General features: G+C 36.9%; 1 protein-coding gene across 4 annotated transcripts in view; it reads right to left on the reverse strand.

Annotated features, from left to right (window-relative positions):
- The window catches only part of LOC309629759 (uncharacterized protein), a 324290-nt gene that overhangs the window by 18597 nt on the left and 291064 nt on the right, over positions 1-14629 (reverse strand). The window lies entirely within an intron of this gene.

Raw genomic sequence — 14629 nt, forward strand, 5'->3', positions numbered from 1 at the left:
ATTTCATGTTTAGAATATTCCTACATGTTTTATGGCTGTTTTTTTCATTGATTGCACCTTTTTTCTCCTAACATTATTTTACTGATTATCACTCACACACACACACACGCACACACAAAACCCAACAACTACGTATATGTGTTAGTTCCAACTAGTTCTAATAACAGTTTATTTGAATTTCTTATATTTCCTTGTAGAAATCATGTAATCTATGCTTTACTAATGGTAGGATTTTATAACCTTTCATTTAAATCTAGTTACTGATTACATAGCCTTTCCAATATACTTAATTAAGTTCTGATATTTTAAATTATTTTTAAGGAAATTTTTTCATTTCATTTAAATTTTCAAATATGTAGAATAAAATTCCTGATAGACTCATTTTAAAATTAACTCTGGGGCTTCCCTGGTGGCGCAGTGGTTAAGAATCCGCCTGCCAATGCAGGGGACACATATTCGAGCCCTGGTCCAGGAAGATCCCACATGCCGCGGAGCAACTAAGCCCGTGAGCCACAACTACTGAAGCCCCCATGCCTAGAGCCTGTGCTCCGCAACAAGAGAACCCACCGCAGTGAGAAGCCCATGCACCACAATGAAGAGTAGCCCCCCGCTCGCCACAACTAGAGAAAGCCCGCGCGCAGCAACGAAGACCAAACACAGCCAAAAATAAATGAAGAAATAAATTTAATTTTAAAAGCCTTTAAATAAATAAATAAATAAAATCAACTCTGATCTTTGATGACTTCCCTATTAAGTACTAATTAACTTTTTTTTCTGTTTGCAGTCAGAATTACCAGATGTGGGCTTTTTTTTTTGTATTTACCAAATAACTTTTCTTCTGTTTTTAATTTCAATTCTTTTATTTGAACATTGCTATAACTAAACTCCAGACTTATTTGGATTTCATCAGTTCTTCCTTTAGCATCCTTTTACTGTTCCAGGATTCAAACCAAGAATGCATATATGTAGTTGTCCCATTTCTACAGTATCTTCTGATCTGTGATAGTTTCTCACTCTTTTCTGATTTTCGTGACCTTGAAACTCTTGAGTATACTGGGCAGGTGTCCTATTGAATATCCCCAAATATGGATATGCCTGTCATTTTCCTTATGATTAGACTGGTGTTCTGGGTTTGGGAAAAGAATACCACAGAGGTAAGTACTCTTTTCATCACATCATATCAAGGGGCAATGATGTCCACATAGCATCACTGGTGATGTTAACCTCCATCCTTTGTTTAAGGTAATGTTTGCTAGGTTCCTCCACTGTAAATTTACCATTTTCCCTGTCCTTATTCAATTCTTTGAAAGATATCATCTAGCCCATCCTCGGTGGGAAGATGCAAGGAAGGGACAAGAATTAAGTTCCACCTCCTGGGCAGGGGTGTAAGTATCTCCATATATTATTTGGAATTCTGTGGAAAAATATTTTCACTTCTCCCTCATTTAAATAATTTTTACATTTATTGATTTATTTCTTTTTCTTCCTCTGACTGTTAACTTCTTAAAATTCCTCCAGAAATATCATCAATCAAGCAAAGCTAAGTTTATTAGACCTTATGCTGTAAAGAAGAATACCACCTTGATAGAGTACTAGTGTAATGACTCAGAAAGGGAAAGTCAGAGGGAGAAAAAGATGTATATTAGGTTTTAGTGCTTGAGCTGGATGATTTTAATGTGAGTCTTGCCAGGAGGGAAACTGGTTGGGATTTGGCAGGATTTAAGAAATAATAGTTTTGGATTGATGGACCCCATGAAGTGAGTGTCTTGAAATGAGTATTGCTGAATAAGCTATTAGTCTTGATTAAAAAGCTATTTCAGTTGGTTCACAGTCTTATCTTTGAAGAGCAAGAATTTCCTAGAGCAAGTAACTGCCTTATTTTTGCTTATTCTCTGTATTGTTCCATAGAGAGACAAGAAAGTCTATTTAGATCCAGTTCTTTTTTTGTTTGTTTGTTTAAATATTTTTTTATTTTTTAATTTTTGGTTGCGTTGGGTCTTCATTGCTGTGTGCGGACTTTCTCTAAGTTGAGGAGAGCGGGGGCTGATCTTCATTGCGGTGCACGGGTTTCTCATTTTGGTGGCTTCTCTTGTTGCGGATCATGGGCTCTAGGTACGCGGGCTTCAGGAATTGTGGCACTCGAGCTCAGTAGTTGTGGCTCGCAGGCCCTAGAGCACAGGCTCAGTAGTTGTGGTGCATGAGTTAGTCGCTCCGCAACATGTGGGATCTTCCTGGACCAGGGCTCGAACCCGTGTCTCCTGCATTGGCAGGAGGATTCTTAACCACTGCGCCACCAGGGAAGTCCCAGATCCAGTTCTTTTGACATAATGATCACAAATTATGTTGGTTTTGGTTCCCTATTTTTTTATTTGACTCATTTTGTTGTTTTCCTAGATTCTTGAGGTGAATGCAAATTCCACTTATTATCAGACTTTAAAAAAAAAAAAAATTAATGCTGTAAAATTACTTTTGAGCATGATTTTAATATGCAATTTGATATGTAGTGAGATTCATTTCTAAATAATCTATAATTTCAGTTTTGATTTCCTCTTTAACACAAATAACTGAAAAAAAATTTATTTTCTAAACATTAATTCATTTTGGCTATTTTTGCTTTTAATTTCCAATTTTAGTCTATTGTCTTCCATTGTTATAGCACATATAAACTTTTCTTGCATTTTATTTTTTTCTAGCTAACATATTCTATGAGTATTTTGAAAAAACATATATTGTTTACTGAAAACTTTTTAATTTATTATTTTGTGCAATTTTATTTCTAATAGTTTTGCTTCATATGATTTGTAGCTACATTTTCCAGTGCATACATGCTTATGATGGCTACATCTTCCTGGTGGATTGTACTTCTTGCCTTTTGGGTCCAGCTATTGTTTCTCCAGCTCCATACTTCACCTTTGCTGCCTAGCTCACCACTGCTTGTACTCAGGGTCCCAGAAAGACCCTCAGGAAAACAGCTCCTTTGTCTTTTGGTATTCAGCCCCTAATTTTCCATCAGCATATCCTCAGAATTCTCCACAGGACAAGCTGTTGTTTTCTAGAACAGTCAAGTCTCATCCTACAAAAATATCAGATATCAGTCTGTAGAGATGTACCAGAGTGACCATATTTTCCATTGTTAAACAGAATATATTTACTGTTTATAATGAAGAGTCTGGAATAACTTTTCTGATATGGAGTCTTCTTTTTATTTACATGGTTATATGATTCATTCAAGTGATTTTTCCAGAGTAAAAGAGTCTTTCTTAAAGATATGTCTATTTTCCTCTGTTTCGTTTGAAACATCACAAGAGTTATTGCAGGTTCTACTCTCTCCTTCAAGATTTCAAAGAATCTAGAGGCCACATCAGAGTTCAATCTCAAAGCAAACAGTCAGATACTCCCAGAAGTCTCTGCAAGAAAGACGCTTTCCCCAAGTTTACCTAAACCCAGGGAACAATTTAATATAAGTGAGGTCAGTTATTAGAGGCAGGTGGCACCTGATTGAGTCCTTATGGCTCTGCCATTTCCCGTGAGATCTTGAGCAATTCAGTAAATTTCTTTACAACTAAATGTATTTCAATACAAGAGGAGAATAATACTAGAATTTATCTTATACCACTGTTGCCAGGATTAAATGAGATAAAATCTGAAGTGTGTTTTGCAAGAGCTTGTCACAGAGTGAGGACTCAATGCAAGATAGCTATTATTAGTAATGGAAGCTCAATCCTAAAATGATAAATCTATGCCGGGCTTGCATATATTGTTCAGAGATCATTACCTTTTCCCTAGGCAGAGATTACTGTTACACCTAGAAGCAAGGGTCAAGGACCCATCAGTATCTGGGAAAGCACATGGAGTAATAGAAGACAGGATACAGGAAGCAGGTGCTGAGTGATCCACTTAATTCTGATGGATGGCATGTGTCTGGCCTAGGGCTATTTTTAACAAGCCCATCAAAACTGTGGCAGATCTTACTCTGTAGACTCTTAAGAGCACTGCCAGCACCTGCCAGGCTCCAAGACCAATGGGAGCTTTGTGTAAAGGTATTTGTTATCCTTTCTGGCCAAGCATTGTTCTTTAATTATGACTCAAATCCCTTGTCACCTTATTTAATAATAGGCTTCATTCTCACTATCCATCTATCCATTATAATGCAAACAGTATAAAATGTATCTCCAGTGCTAAATACTCATTTTCTTTTTTATACTCCTTAAGTCTCACCAGCAAGAGGAGTCAGCAGATAAGTGCCCACATGTGTGTACTGCAAAAGTACCTTATCCCCTGCATTATCTTTTTGAGAATAAAAAGAATATGGCTGCTGCTTCACTTCTGCCTTCCACACCTCATGCTAAATGTCTTTATTATCCATCTAGAACTATTCAGGGAAGGGGATGTGGGGAAACATTAAATTCCAGATTAGCTCAGTTGACCCAATACAAAACACAATAACCTCTAATTGGATGTCTTTAGGCACCTCAACTCAACATCTTTAAACATAATCTCTTGATTCCTATTATTTTCTGCCCTCAACTTTCTTGTCTTCTAAAGCAGTGGTCCCCAACCTTTTTGGCACCAGGGACTGGTTTTGTGGAAGAATTTTTCCATGGATGGGGTGGGGGGTGGTGGTTCAGGAGGTAATGCGAGCAATGGTTCAGGTGGTAATGCAAGTGACGGGGAGTGGCAGGGGGAGAGGCAGATGAAGCTTTGCTCGCTCCCTAGCTGCTCACCTCCTGCTGTGTGGCCCAATTCCTAACAGGCCCGTGGGTTGGGGATTCCTGTTCTAAATTTCCTTATGGAAGAAAACGGCACCACCACCTACCTAGTTGCTCAGGATTAAAATGTTGTAATTGCATTTCATCCTTCTATTTCTCTTAAACTGCTTATCTAATCCCTCAGTAAATGGTCGTCAGAGCAAATGTAATCAGAGCTACTTTGGGCATTTTTTTTTTTTTTTTTTTTGGTCACACCACACGGCTTATGGGATTTTAATTCCCAACAAGGGATCAAACCCAGGCCTTCCACAGTGACAGCACAGAGTCCTAACCACCGGACCACCAGTGAATTCCCAGAAAATGCACAAGTCTTAACTGAAGAAATCAATTTTTTTTTTCTTTGTTTTTTTGGCCACACAGCACGGCTTATGGGATTTTAGTTCCCTGACCAGGAATCGAACCCGTGCCCACTGCAGTGGAAGTGGAATCCTAACCACTGGATGGCCAGGAAATTCCTCATATGTTCTTATTTTCACTTTTGTCACCACCTCCACCAGCAACCCAACTGATGTTATCATATCTAACATGGGCAGCTTCTAGAGCCGCCTAACTTGCCTCATTGCTTTTTTTTTTTTAACCTCTAAAAATGTGAAATATTGCCTTGCATACCCTAAGTCTATTCTCTACATAGAAGCAAGAATGACACTTCTAATTGGCAAATCAGATAATGTTGGTCCTCTGCTCAAAATCTTTCACGGATTTCCCGTCACATTTAGAATAAATTTCTCAGTTCTTATTATTGCTTAGAAGTCACTATTTGACTTTGTCTCTAGCTTTCACTGTGTCTTCATTTCCTACCATTCTACTAGTTGCCTCCTTTACCCTAGCCACAGTGGTCCCCTTGCTATTCCTTAAGTACTCAGAGCACACTCTCATCTCAGGGAACTTGCACTTGCTATTCACACCCCCGCCGGAAATATTATGCCTCCACATACTTGCATGGCAGGCTCACTTGTTCACTTCATTCAGATTTCTGTTCATATATCCTCTTACAGAGTAGCTTTCCTACTTATATCTCCACTCCTGAGAGAAGTGTTTGTTTGTTTGTTTTTTCGCCACACCACACAGCATGTGGGATCTTAGTTCCCCGACCAGGGATAGAACCTGTGCCCCCTGCAGTGGAAGCACCGAGTCTTAAACACTGGATCGCCAGGGAGGTCCCAAGTTGTTTTTTTTTCCTGAAATAAGTGACCATGTCTGTTTATCCTTTATCCTGCTTTATTTTCCTTCATAGTACTTACAAGCACTCCCCAATGTTTTGTTCTATTTTTATTTTATTATTATCTGTTCCTCTCCACTAGAATGTAAACTCGATGAGAGTGGGGCCGGGTCTGTACTATTCACTTTTGAGTTCCCAACATTTGTAACACAGCTTGCCTTATTGTAGAAACTCATCACACGAATCTTCTATTTATTAGTAGGTATAGGTTTGTTTTCTGCTTATATTAATTAGAGCATGTTCTGCTAAGGGCCTTAATAGAAACTCTGCTATATAAAACTGATCCAGGGTCACTAGATATATTTTTGGGGTTTGTGCACTTCCGAATGCCAGGAATACCCCTTGGATTTGCATTACATACAAACTCTGCAGCTATTTACACTGGCCCTGGAAACAAGAAAGAAGAAAGGATTGTACAGAGACCTAACCTTGAGGCTAACAGAGAGGACCAGGGGAAACCGATAAATTTTGAGCAAGTAGAGTAATAGCATCCTTAAGTCCACTGTTGTTGATATTACCACACAGGTGATAACACTAGGAACTATGATCTTTATTGAAGTCACTCTTTTCCCAGACAGGTAAAGTATAATAAATACATAAGTTTAGGCCACTAAAATGTGTGTAATTAATATTTAATAAATAGAATGTGTCAGCTGAACAATATCATGGTATTGGTTTGGCCAAAATGTTCCTTCGGTTTTTAAGTAAAAAGAAGACACAATTTCATTTTCACCAAGAACTTTATTGAACAACATATTCATTGTTTTTTTCCACTACCTTCTGCCATTTTTAAGGCAACTTCATAATTCCATCTTCCCAAAACTTTTTATCTTTTTGACCAAAGAACTGTTCCATGTGCCTTTTACGTCTTCCAGGTAATTGAAATGTTTTCCATTAAGAGAATTTTGTAAAGACTGAAATAAATGGAAATCTGAAGGTGTAATGTCTGGTGAATATGGTGGATAAATCAGAACTTCCCAGCCAAGCTGTAACAGTTTTGCCTGGTCATCAAAGAAACATGTGGTCTTATGTTATCCTGGTGGAAGATTATGCATTTTCTGTTGACTAATTCTGGAGGCTTTTCTTCGAGTGCTGCTTTCAGTTGGTCTAATTGGGAGCAGCATTTGTTGGAATTAAGCATTTTGGTTTATGGAAGGAGCTCGTAATAGAGGACTCCCTTCCAATCCCGCCATATACACAACATCACCTTCTTTGGATGAAGAATGGCCTTTGGTGTGGTTGGTGGTGGTTCATTTCACTTGCCCCACGATCTCTTCCTTTCCACATTACTATACAGCATCCACTTTTCACCACCCATCACAATTTGTTTTAAAAACGGGACATTTTCATTACATTTAAATAGAGAATTTTATGTGGAAATACAGTCAAGAAGGTCTTTTTTGCTTATGTGGGACCCAAACATCAAAGCGATGAACATAACCAAGCTATTGCAAATGATTTTCAATGCTTGATTTGGATATTTTGAGTATGTCGGCTATCTCCCGCGTGGTATAATGTTGATTGTTCTCAACTAATGTCTCTATTTGATCGTTATCAACTTCAACTGGTCTACCCAACTGTGGAACATCATCCAGTGAGAAATCTCCAGCCCAAAACTTCGCAAACCACTTTTGACACATTTGATCAGTCACAGCACTTCTTCACACACTGCACAAATCTTTTGTCTTTGCATTTCAGTTGCATTTTTATCTTTCTTGAAATAATAAAGCATAATATGCTGAAGATGTTGCTTTTTTCTTCCATCTTCAATATTAAAATGACTATACAAAAATTCACCAGTTTTGATAAGTTTTTTTTTAAATGCACACTGATATGACAACTGTCACAATACAATCTAACAAAATTGTTTCAAATGAAGTTAAAGAAAACTAAATGCTACTAGAGCCATCTTACGGAAAAAACGAATGAACATTTTGGCCAACCCAATAGGTAGATAAGGTTAAATAATATATGAAACAGAATTTATGAAATGTATTTGGCTGGATAAAAAATGGCAATAACTGAGATTAAACATGTTCATAGTCTTTCTTCTCTCAATATCTTAGGAATTTTGTGAATTTGGGAAACTTCAGGAAGAGATAACTGTTCTGTATGTGTTTTTTCACCTGTCCCCAGGCAATGAGGTGATAGAGATTTCAAATTGAAATGCACTTTGAAGTTATCAGGACAGAGGAGTCATCAATTTTAAGGTCTTTCCCTCTTTTTTATTTCTACTGTTCCTCAGGTCATCTTATGCCCTGGACCATTTAATTCCCTCTTTCTTAGGTCTCTATCACACACCTGCCTCCTCCCATTAAACCCACTACAAGGTCCACAAATCAGCACCTCTGAGGAGTCATTTATGTTCTATACTTCAGTTTCATCATCAATAAAATGAAAATATACCAATCTTTTATGTATTTTACAAATATAATATGGCATAAAGCAAATAATATATGTGGAGATTGACAGAAGATGTTATGAGACTATCTGAAGGCAAGGAAAGCGGAGGAAGTCACATCACTAAAGGAGCTGTCACTAATAGAGGGACGAGGCCAAGCAGGAGTTGAAAGGAAAAGATAAGGAGCCAACAGAGGGAAGCAAGTGATGAGGAAGATGACTAAACATAATAGCTTAAGGGAACAATAATGAAATTAATGGGACATCTTGTGAAACTGCAAGATGAGCACAAGAAAATACAATCTTTTTGCCCCTCAGGGAGAGTTAGGCACTGTGATAATCTAAATATATGTTATTATTTATGTGCATTGGAAACTGGTTAGTAAAATCATGGTCTGGCTTACTTACAGAGAGTTAGGAATTAGAATTAAGTAATGATTGCTGTTGCTCTGCTTGTGCTTAAGTGGAATCGCATTATGATTAGGCTAATAGAATAAGACATAAGTACAAAATCTATTGAAGGCTCAGCCTTTCACTTTTATCAAAGGATAAAAAAATGAGCAAGAAGAAATAGGCAATTAGAGTCTACCAATTATTAATCTCAGGAGATTCTTGTGCAAGAGCCAACAGTGTGGTTGTTTACAATAGGAATATGGATGATTAGAATAGACGATTGTCTGTTGGCCTAAGGCTATGACTTGCTCTATAAGCTTCTCAAACAAAAAGGACTTAGTATACTTCTCTCAGCAGGATATGGCTGAAGAAATTCCAAGGAAAATTGAGGAAAGTTGCAAATGTCAGCTTATGATATAAACAGATCCTCTGATTCTTTCAGAATTAGATGTTAATGAGACTTCAGACTACTGCTCCTCCCCAGGGAGAAAATCATTAATGCAATTTCTCTAACTTATTTTCGGACTCTGAAGAGGTGGCTAATTCTTGATTAGAAGGACTATTCTAACTACATTTCTGCACTCAGTTATCCAGGCTTTGAAGTGCAAAGAAATAAATTCCAAGTAAGTAAATTAAAATCATTTTTTAACTTCTAATCTATGTGTAACACTGATTAGATGAAAAAACTGTATCACTATTATGCCAAGGATTCACATCCCAAATTCATCTCTTCTTTTATTGACTATCACCTATACATTTTTTTCCTCTTTCTGGAATGGAAATTTACGACCTTCTCTCTCAAAGCCATAAAGCTTTGTCACAGTCCTGCCCAGATTTTAGGGAAGGGGATAGCTCTTCATTGGAGGAGTTTCAAAGTCATATTGTAAAAAGAAAACGTGAGCTAGGAGGTCTTTTTACAGCCATATTTGAAGAATACAATCTGCCAGTTTGTCTTCAGGCTACAATTTATATCCCTCCCACATGCAAAATATATCCATTCCCTTCCTCAAGACTGAAAATTCTCACTCCATAATTACATCAGCTCAAAGTTACGAATCTTACTGTCTAAATCAGATCTAGGTTTAAGTGATACTTTTTGTGTGCAGTTCCTCAAATACGCTCTTTGAGCACTCTTTTTAATGATGTGATAACAAGTGACACATTTGACCTACAGAGCCAATTTTTCTAGGTCTCCAAATACTCAAAATAAAATTTTGGGACAGGCATTGCATAAGTGCTATGGACATTCCCATTAAAAGTGACGGGGAAGGGGAAGGAACACAGTAGTCACTGGTCCATACCAATTCTGAAATTTAGCTAGGCACATGTTGCCCGTTCTTTGATTAGAGTTCAGTCCTCCTCCCTATATCTCCATAGGTCTTAGCTCAACTCAGTCCTTCCCTCTGAGTCTACCTTTCTTTTACTTAAGACTTCTTAAGCCAATTTTTCACTTGTAAACGTTTGAGGGTTCAGAACCCTTTCTCATATTGTTTTGTTTCTCTTCCTTCCATTGCAAGCTGATATAATTCTTTTAACAATTTTTGTGGGCTTTCAGTATATCAATTTATAATTTACTCCATCAGACAAAAGATATAAACCCAAATCTTTTCCAGGTAAGTCATTCTCTTCTTCAACTTCACCATGACACTACAATGGGATAACATCCTTAAGATTCTTATAAGTCTTATTGTATAATAAAGAGTTCTGCTAATTACAATATTATGATCCTTAAAAGGGCTTTGTCTGTTTGAAAAGTTATATGAGGAATCATTTCAGATTTCTTTGAAGGTCTTAATAATAGGTTTTACAGTAAAATTGATCTTTTCCCTTAAGTCAGTCCTTAATCTGGGTATCATTTTTTACCTAGAGAGATTTGGGAAGAAAAAGGGATTTATTTTGAAACTAAGATAGTTCTAGATCCTTTATATGTAAGAGTTCATTTTTAGCTCATTCATCTCTTCTCACATTATACCCTAGGCAGTGAAAGAATCCAAGTGACACTTTAATATTCTGCATGACAATTCCCTTAGCTTGATCACTGAGTTCATTGGAACATTTCCTGTATTCCACATTACTTCAGGTTATAGTGTAGCCAAAATATCCACCACTACAAAACATATTCTAATCACATTTTCTTTATTTTTCTTTGAGCTGTCAGAGACAGACTCTTCAAGATTCTTTAGGGTTTTGCTAACATTTTTCTAAGGCCCTCCCATCTTCCTCATATGGCTTGCCCCAAAGCCAATGCTACATGTTTTGGGGTTTATACCATAGCATTCCACTTGCAGGTACCAAAGTCGATGTGAGTTTTTTATTACTGCATAAAAAAATACTATCCCAAAACTTAGTGACTTAAAACAGGAACAAAATTTTCCTTTGCTCATAATTCTTCAATCAAAGCAGAGCTTTGTGGATAGTCCATCTTTGTTCCAGATGTCAAAATGGTTCATTCACATGGCTGGCAAATTAATACTGGCAATTGGCTGGGAACTTAGCTGGGGCTAGGGGGTCTCAGTTCCTCTCTGTATGTGCCTCTCCACAGGCTGAATCAGCTTATTCAGGCATGGGGACTAGGTTCAAAAGCAAGTGTCCCAAGAGAACCAGGCATGGTTTTATCTGATCTTACAGCCATAGTATCACTTCCACTGGAATCATAGGCCCATACAGATTTAAAGGAAGAATACATAGATTCCCACCTTTAAGTGGTAGAAATATCAAGTCACATTAGAAGAACAGAATGTAGGAGCCATCTTTGGAAAATAAAATTTGCTCACATGAGAAGACATTGAATGGTTTTGACCCAGATTAGTAATGTGATCTGTGTTTTGTTGAAAATGATTGCTTTGGCTACCATGTGGAAGACAGACTAATGTGTGGTAAGACTAGAAGAAAGAAGACTGCTAAAGAGGTTATTTCCATAGTTTAGGAAATATATGATGGCATCTTGAACTAGGGAGAAGAAGTGGAGATAAAGAAAGGTTTGGAGATACGTTGTAGAGGTATAATCACTGGAAATAGATTAGATGCAGTCACTGAGAGAAAGAGAGGAATCTAAATTTTTGCTTGAGAAATTGTGCGAATTATTATTCTATTTACTGAGATGAGGAAAACTAAGGAACGAATAAGTTTTATGTTGTTTTATAGGGAGAAGAGATCAAGAGCTCAGATGTGTATGTATTGAGTTCTTATTAAATATCCAAGTGGCAAAGTTAAGTAGGCCATTTTATATATATGCCTAGAATTCAGAGGATACGGAGGAGATATCAGAGATAGAAATGTAATGTTATGGGGGAGAGGAGGTCATCCACATATAAATGCCATGGGCTATGATGAAATAAAGCAATTCAGATAATGTATAGAGAAAGGAACATGCATCCCAGGATCCTGGAACACTTTAATATTAGGACACAGAAATAGGAGACAATGAAAGAGAATTAGAAGGAGCAACTAGTGAGGGTGGGGGAAAACCAAAATGCCTATTACTGTAGAAGCCCAAACAAGTGTTTCAGTTACTATGGCTATGTAATAAAAGCACTTCAAAACTTAGGTCTTTTTTTTTGCTATGAATCAGCAGCTTGAGCAGAGCTCTACTCTGTTCCATTTTACTAAATATCAGCTAGGGCAGTTTGGGGCAACAAGCTAAAATCGTGTGAAAACTTGTTTCCTTTTGTGTCTGGTGCCTGTACTGTAAAGAATCAAAGAATCATAGCTGGGAGCTGGAACAGCTGGACTTCCTACAGCATCTTTTTCTATCATTATGCAGTATTCTACATAATTGCTCCAGAATGGTGTCTTCAGGGTAACCGGACTTCTTACATATCAACTCAGGGCTCCCAAAGTATGTGTCACAAGAGAGAGCCAGGTGGAAACCACATCACCTTTTATTACGTACTCTCACAAGAAATAATAGAAAATTAAATCCACCACATTTTATTGGTCAACACTCTTTTGAAGATCCACTAAAGTTTAAGGGGAGGAAACATATACGCTATTTCTCAGTGGAAGGGAGGAAACATAGACTCCATTTCTCAGTGCCACTTTGTTGAAAGATAATATGAGAAGTATTGGTGCAGCCATCTTTGGAAAATATAATCTGCCACACTAAGTAAAGTATATCAGGTAAAGTCAGCAACATTGGATTATTTAAGATATCTAGTCAATCGAGACTGTAAGAGTGAACACTGGATGTGGCTACTGTTAGAAGCCACTGATAACCTTGTCATGAGCAATGACTGAGGAGGTAAAAAGATGGAAATCACATTAGGGAGGGGAAAAAAGGAGAAATAGAGAGAATGAGAATAATGACTATAAATGCTCTTTTTGAGAAAGTTTGCTGTTGAAGGGAGCTACAAAATACAGTAGAGGCTGGAGAGATACATAAGTTCAAGGGGAGTATTTTTAAAAGACAGGAAATGTTAGTAGGCTTATAGAAATGATTTAGGAGAAAGAGAGAGATATCAATGATGCAAAGAAAAAAATGCGGGAGGTAGGTGAACACAAAGTCTTTGAGAAAGAAAGAGTGCCAGAGATTCAGAACACAGTGAAAGGAATTGGATTTTTATGAGAGAATGAACTTTATTCATAGCCATAGGGAAGTTAGAGGGTATACGTAGAGATGAATATTTACTAGATCAGTAAAAACATATTATGGTTTTGTGAATATAGTAGAAGACAATCCAGCCCAAGAAATTAGCAACAGCATTTTTGATTCATGTATTTTTAAGTTTAAAATTAAGGTAATAGCCATCGTAGGCAAGATCATACAATTATTCCTTCATTTTAGTCATGTCTCTCCCTCTAATGATCTGAAACGAAACTCCACTTTTCTCCAATTTCACTCATCTTCACCCTATTAGCTCTTTAGTTCTTGCATTTCTCCAAATTTTAGCTGAAAGGATACTAATTGGGAGTCAGCCAAATTAGATTTTGGTCTTTGGTCTGCTACTGATTTAGTGTTGACAACTCAACTTTGTTTGCCTTCAGTTTTTTCTTCTTTTGGAATGTGAGTTTTAGACTACATGATAATGGTAATAAAAATAATATCTTGCATTTATATAACAAAGGAAAATTTTAACATTTTTGGATACATCTCTTTTTGCTCTAAATTATTATGCTCTCAGAGAAGGTGTAAGTTTAAGATAAAACTAAATTTATATTTTTCAATACTTTACCTTTTAACCTCATATGAAATATACTTTTGCATGACTTTGTAATTAATCTTGTGGTTTATGTGTGAATGTGTGAATGTTTAACTTTCACCATTAGGTTATGTCTCATAAAACTGGAAAAATTTGCCTTCTCTCTCTTTTTATTCCCTTTAAAGTCCTTAAAGTCCATAGCAGACACATATTATATACTTAGTGATAATGAAGGCAATGTGTCAATATACAGAGTTTTATTTTTGATAATGATGTCACTTTGTTTATGTCCAGTATTCTTCCAAGTATTTGAAATACATTGTCATTAATGCTAACAACAATATAAGATAGGTACTATTTCTGTAGCAATTGAAACTAAGTACAGAGAGGTTAACTAAGGTCAAACCGCTAGTAATTCTAAATGCCAAGTCCATGATCTTAACCACTGATCTAAACTGCCTCTCTGATGATGGCAAAGTTAATGATGATGATGATCAAAGAAAATGATGTTGAGAATTGTGTAGCTGAGAGTTAAGTAAATAAATGAGGTTTAATTCTAAGAATAAAATGTTTACAGAAAGGTGAAGAGAGTTATGCAGAGGAAATGAGCTTGCAAGTGGGTTAGTACCTCCAGAACGCAGAGAGAGAGTGGCAGGGAACACGACTTAGTAACCAGTTGTCTGAAATGAAGGTGTGAAGTATACTCTCTT

This window comes from Balaenoptera borealis, assembly GCF_965194805.1.
Source record: "Balaenoptera borealis genome assembly, chromosome: 5".
NCBI classification, from domain to species: domain Eukaryota; kingdom Metazoa; phylum Chordata; class Mammalia; order Artiodactyla; family Balaenopteridae; genus Balaenoptera; species Balaenoptera borealis.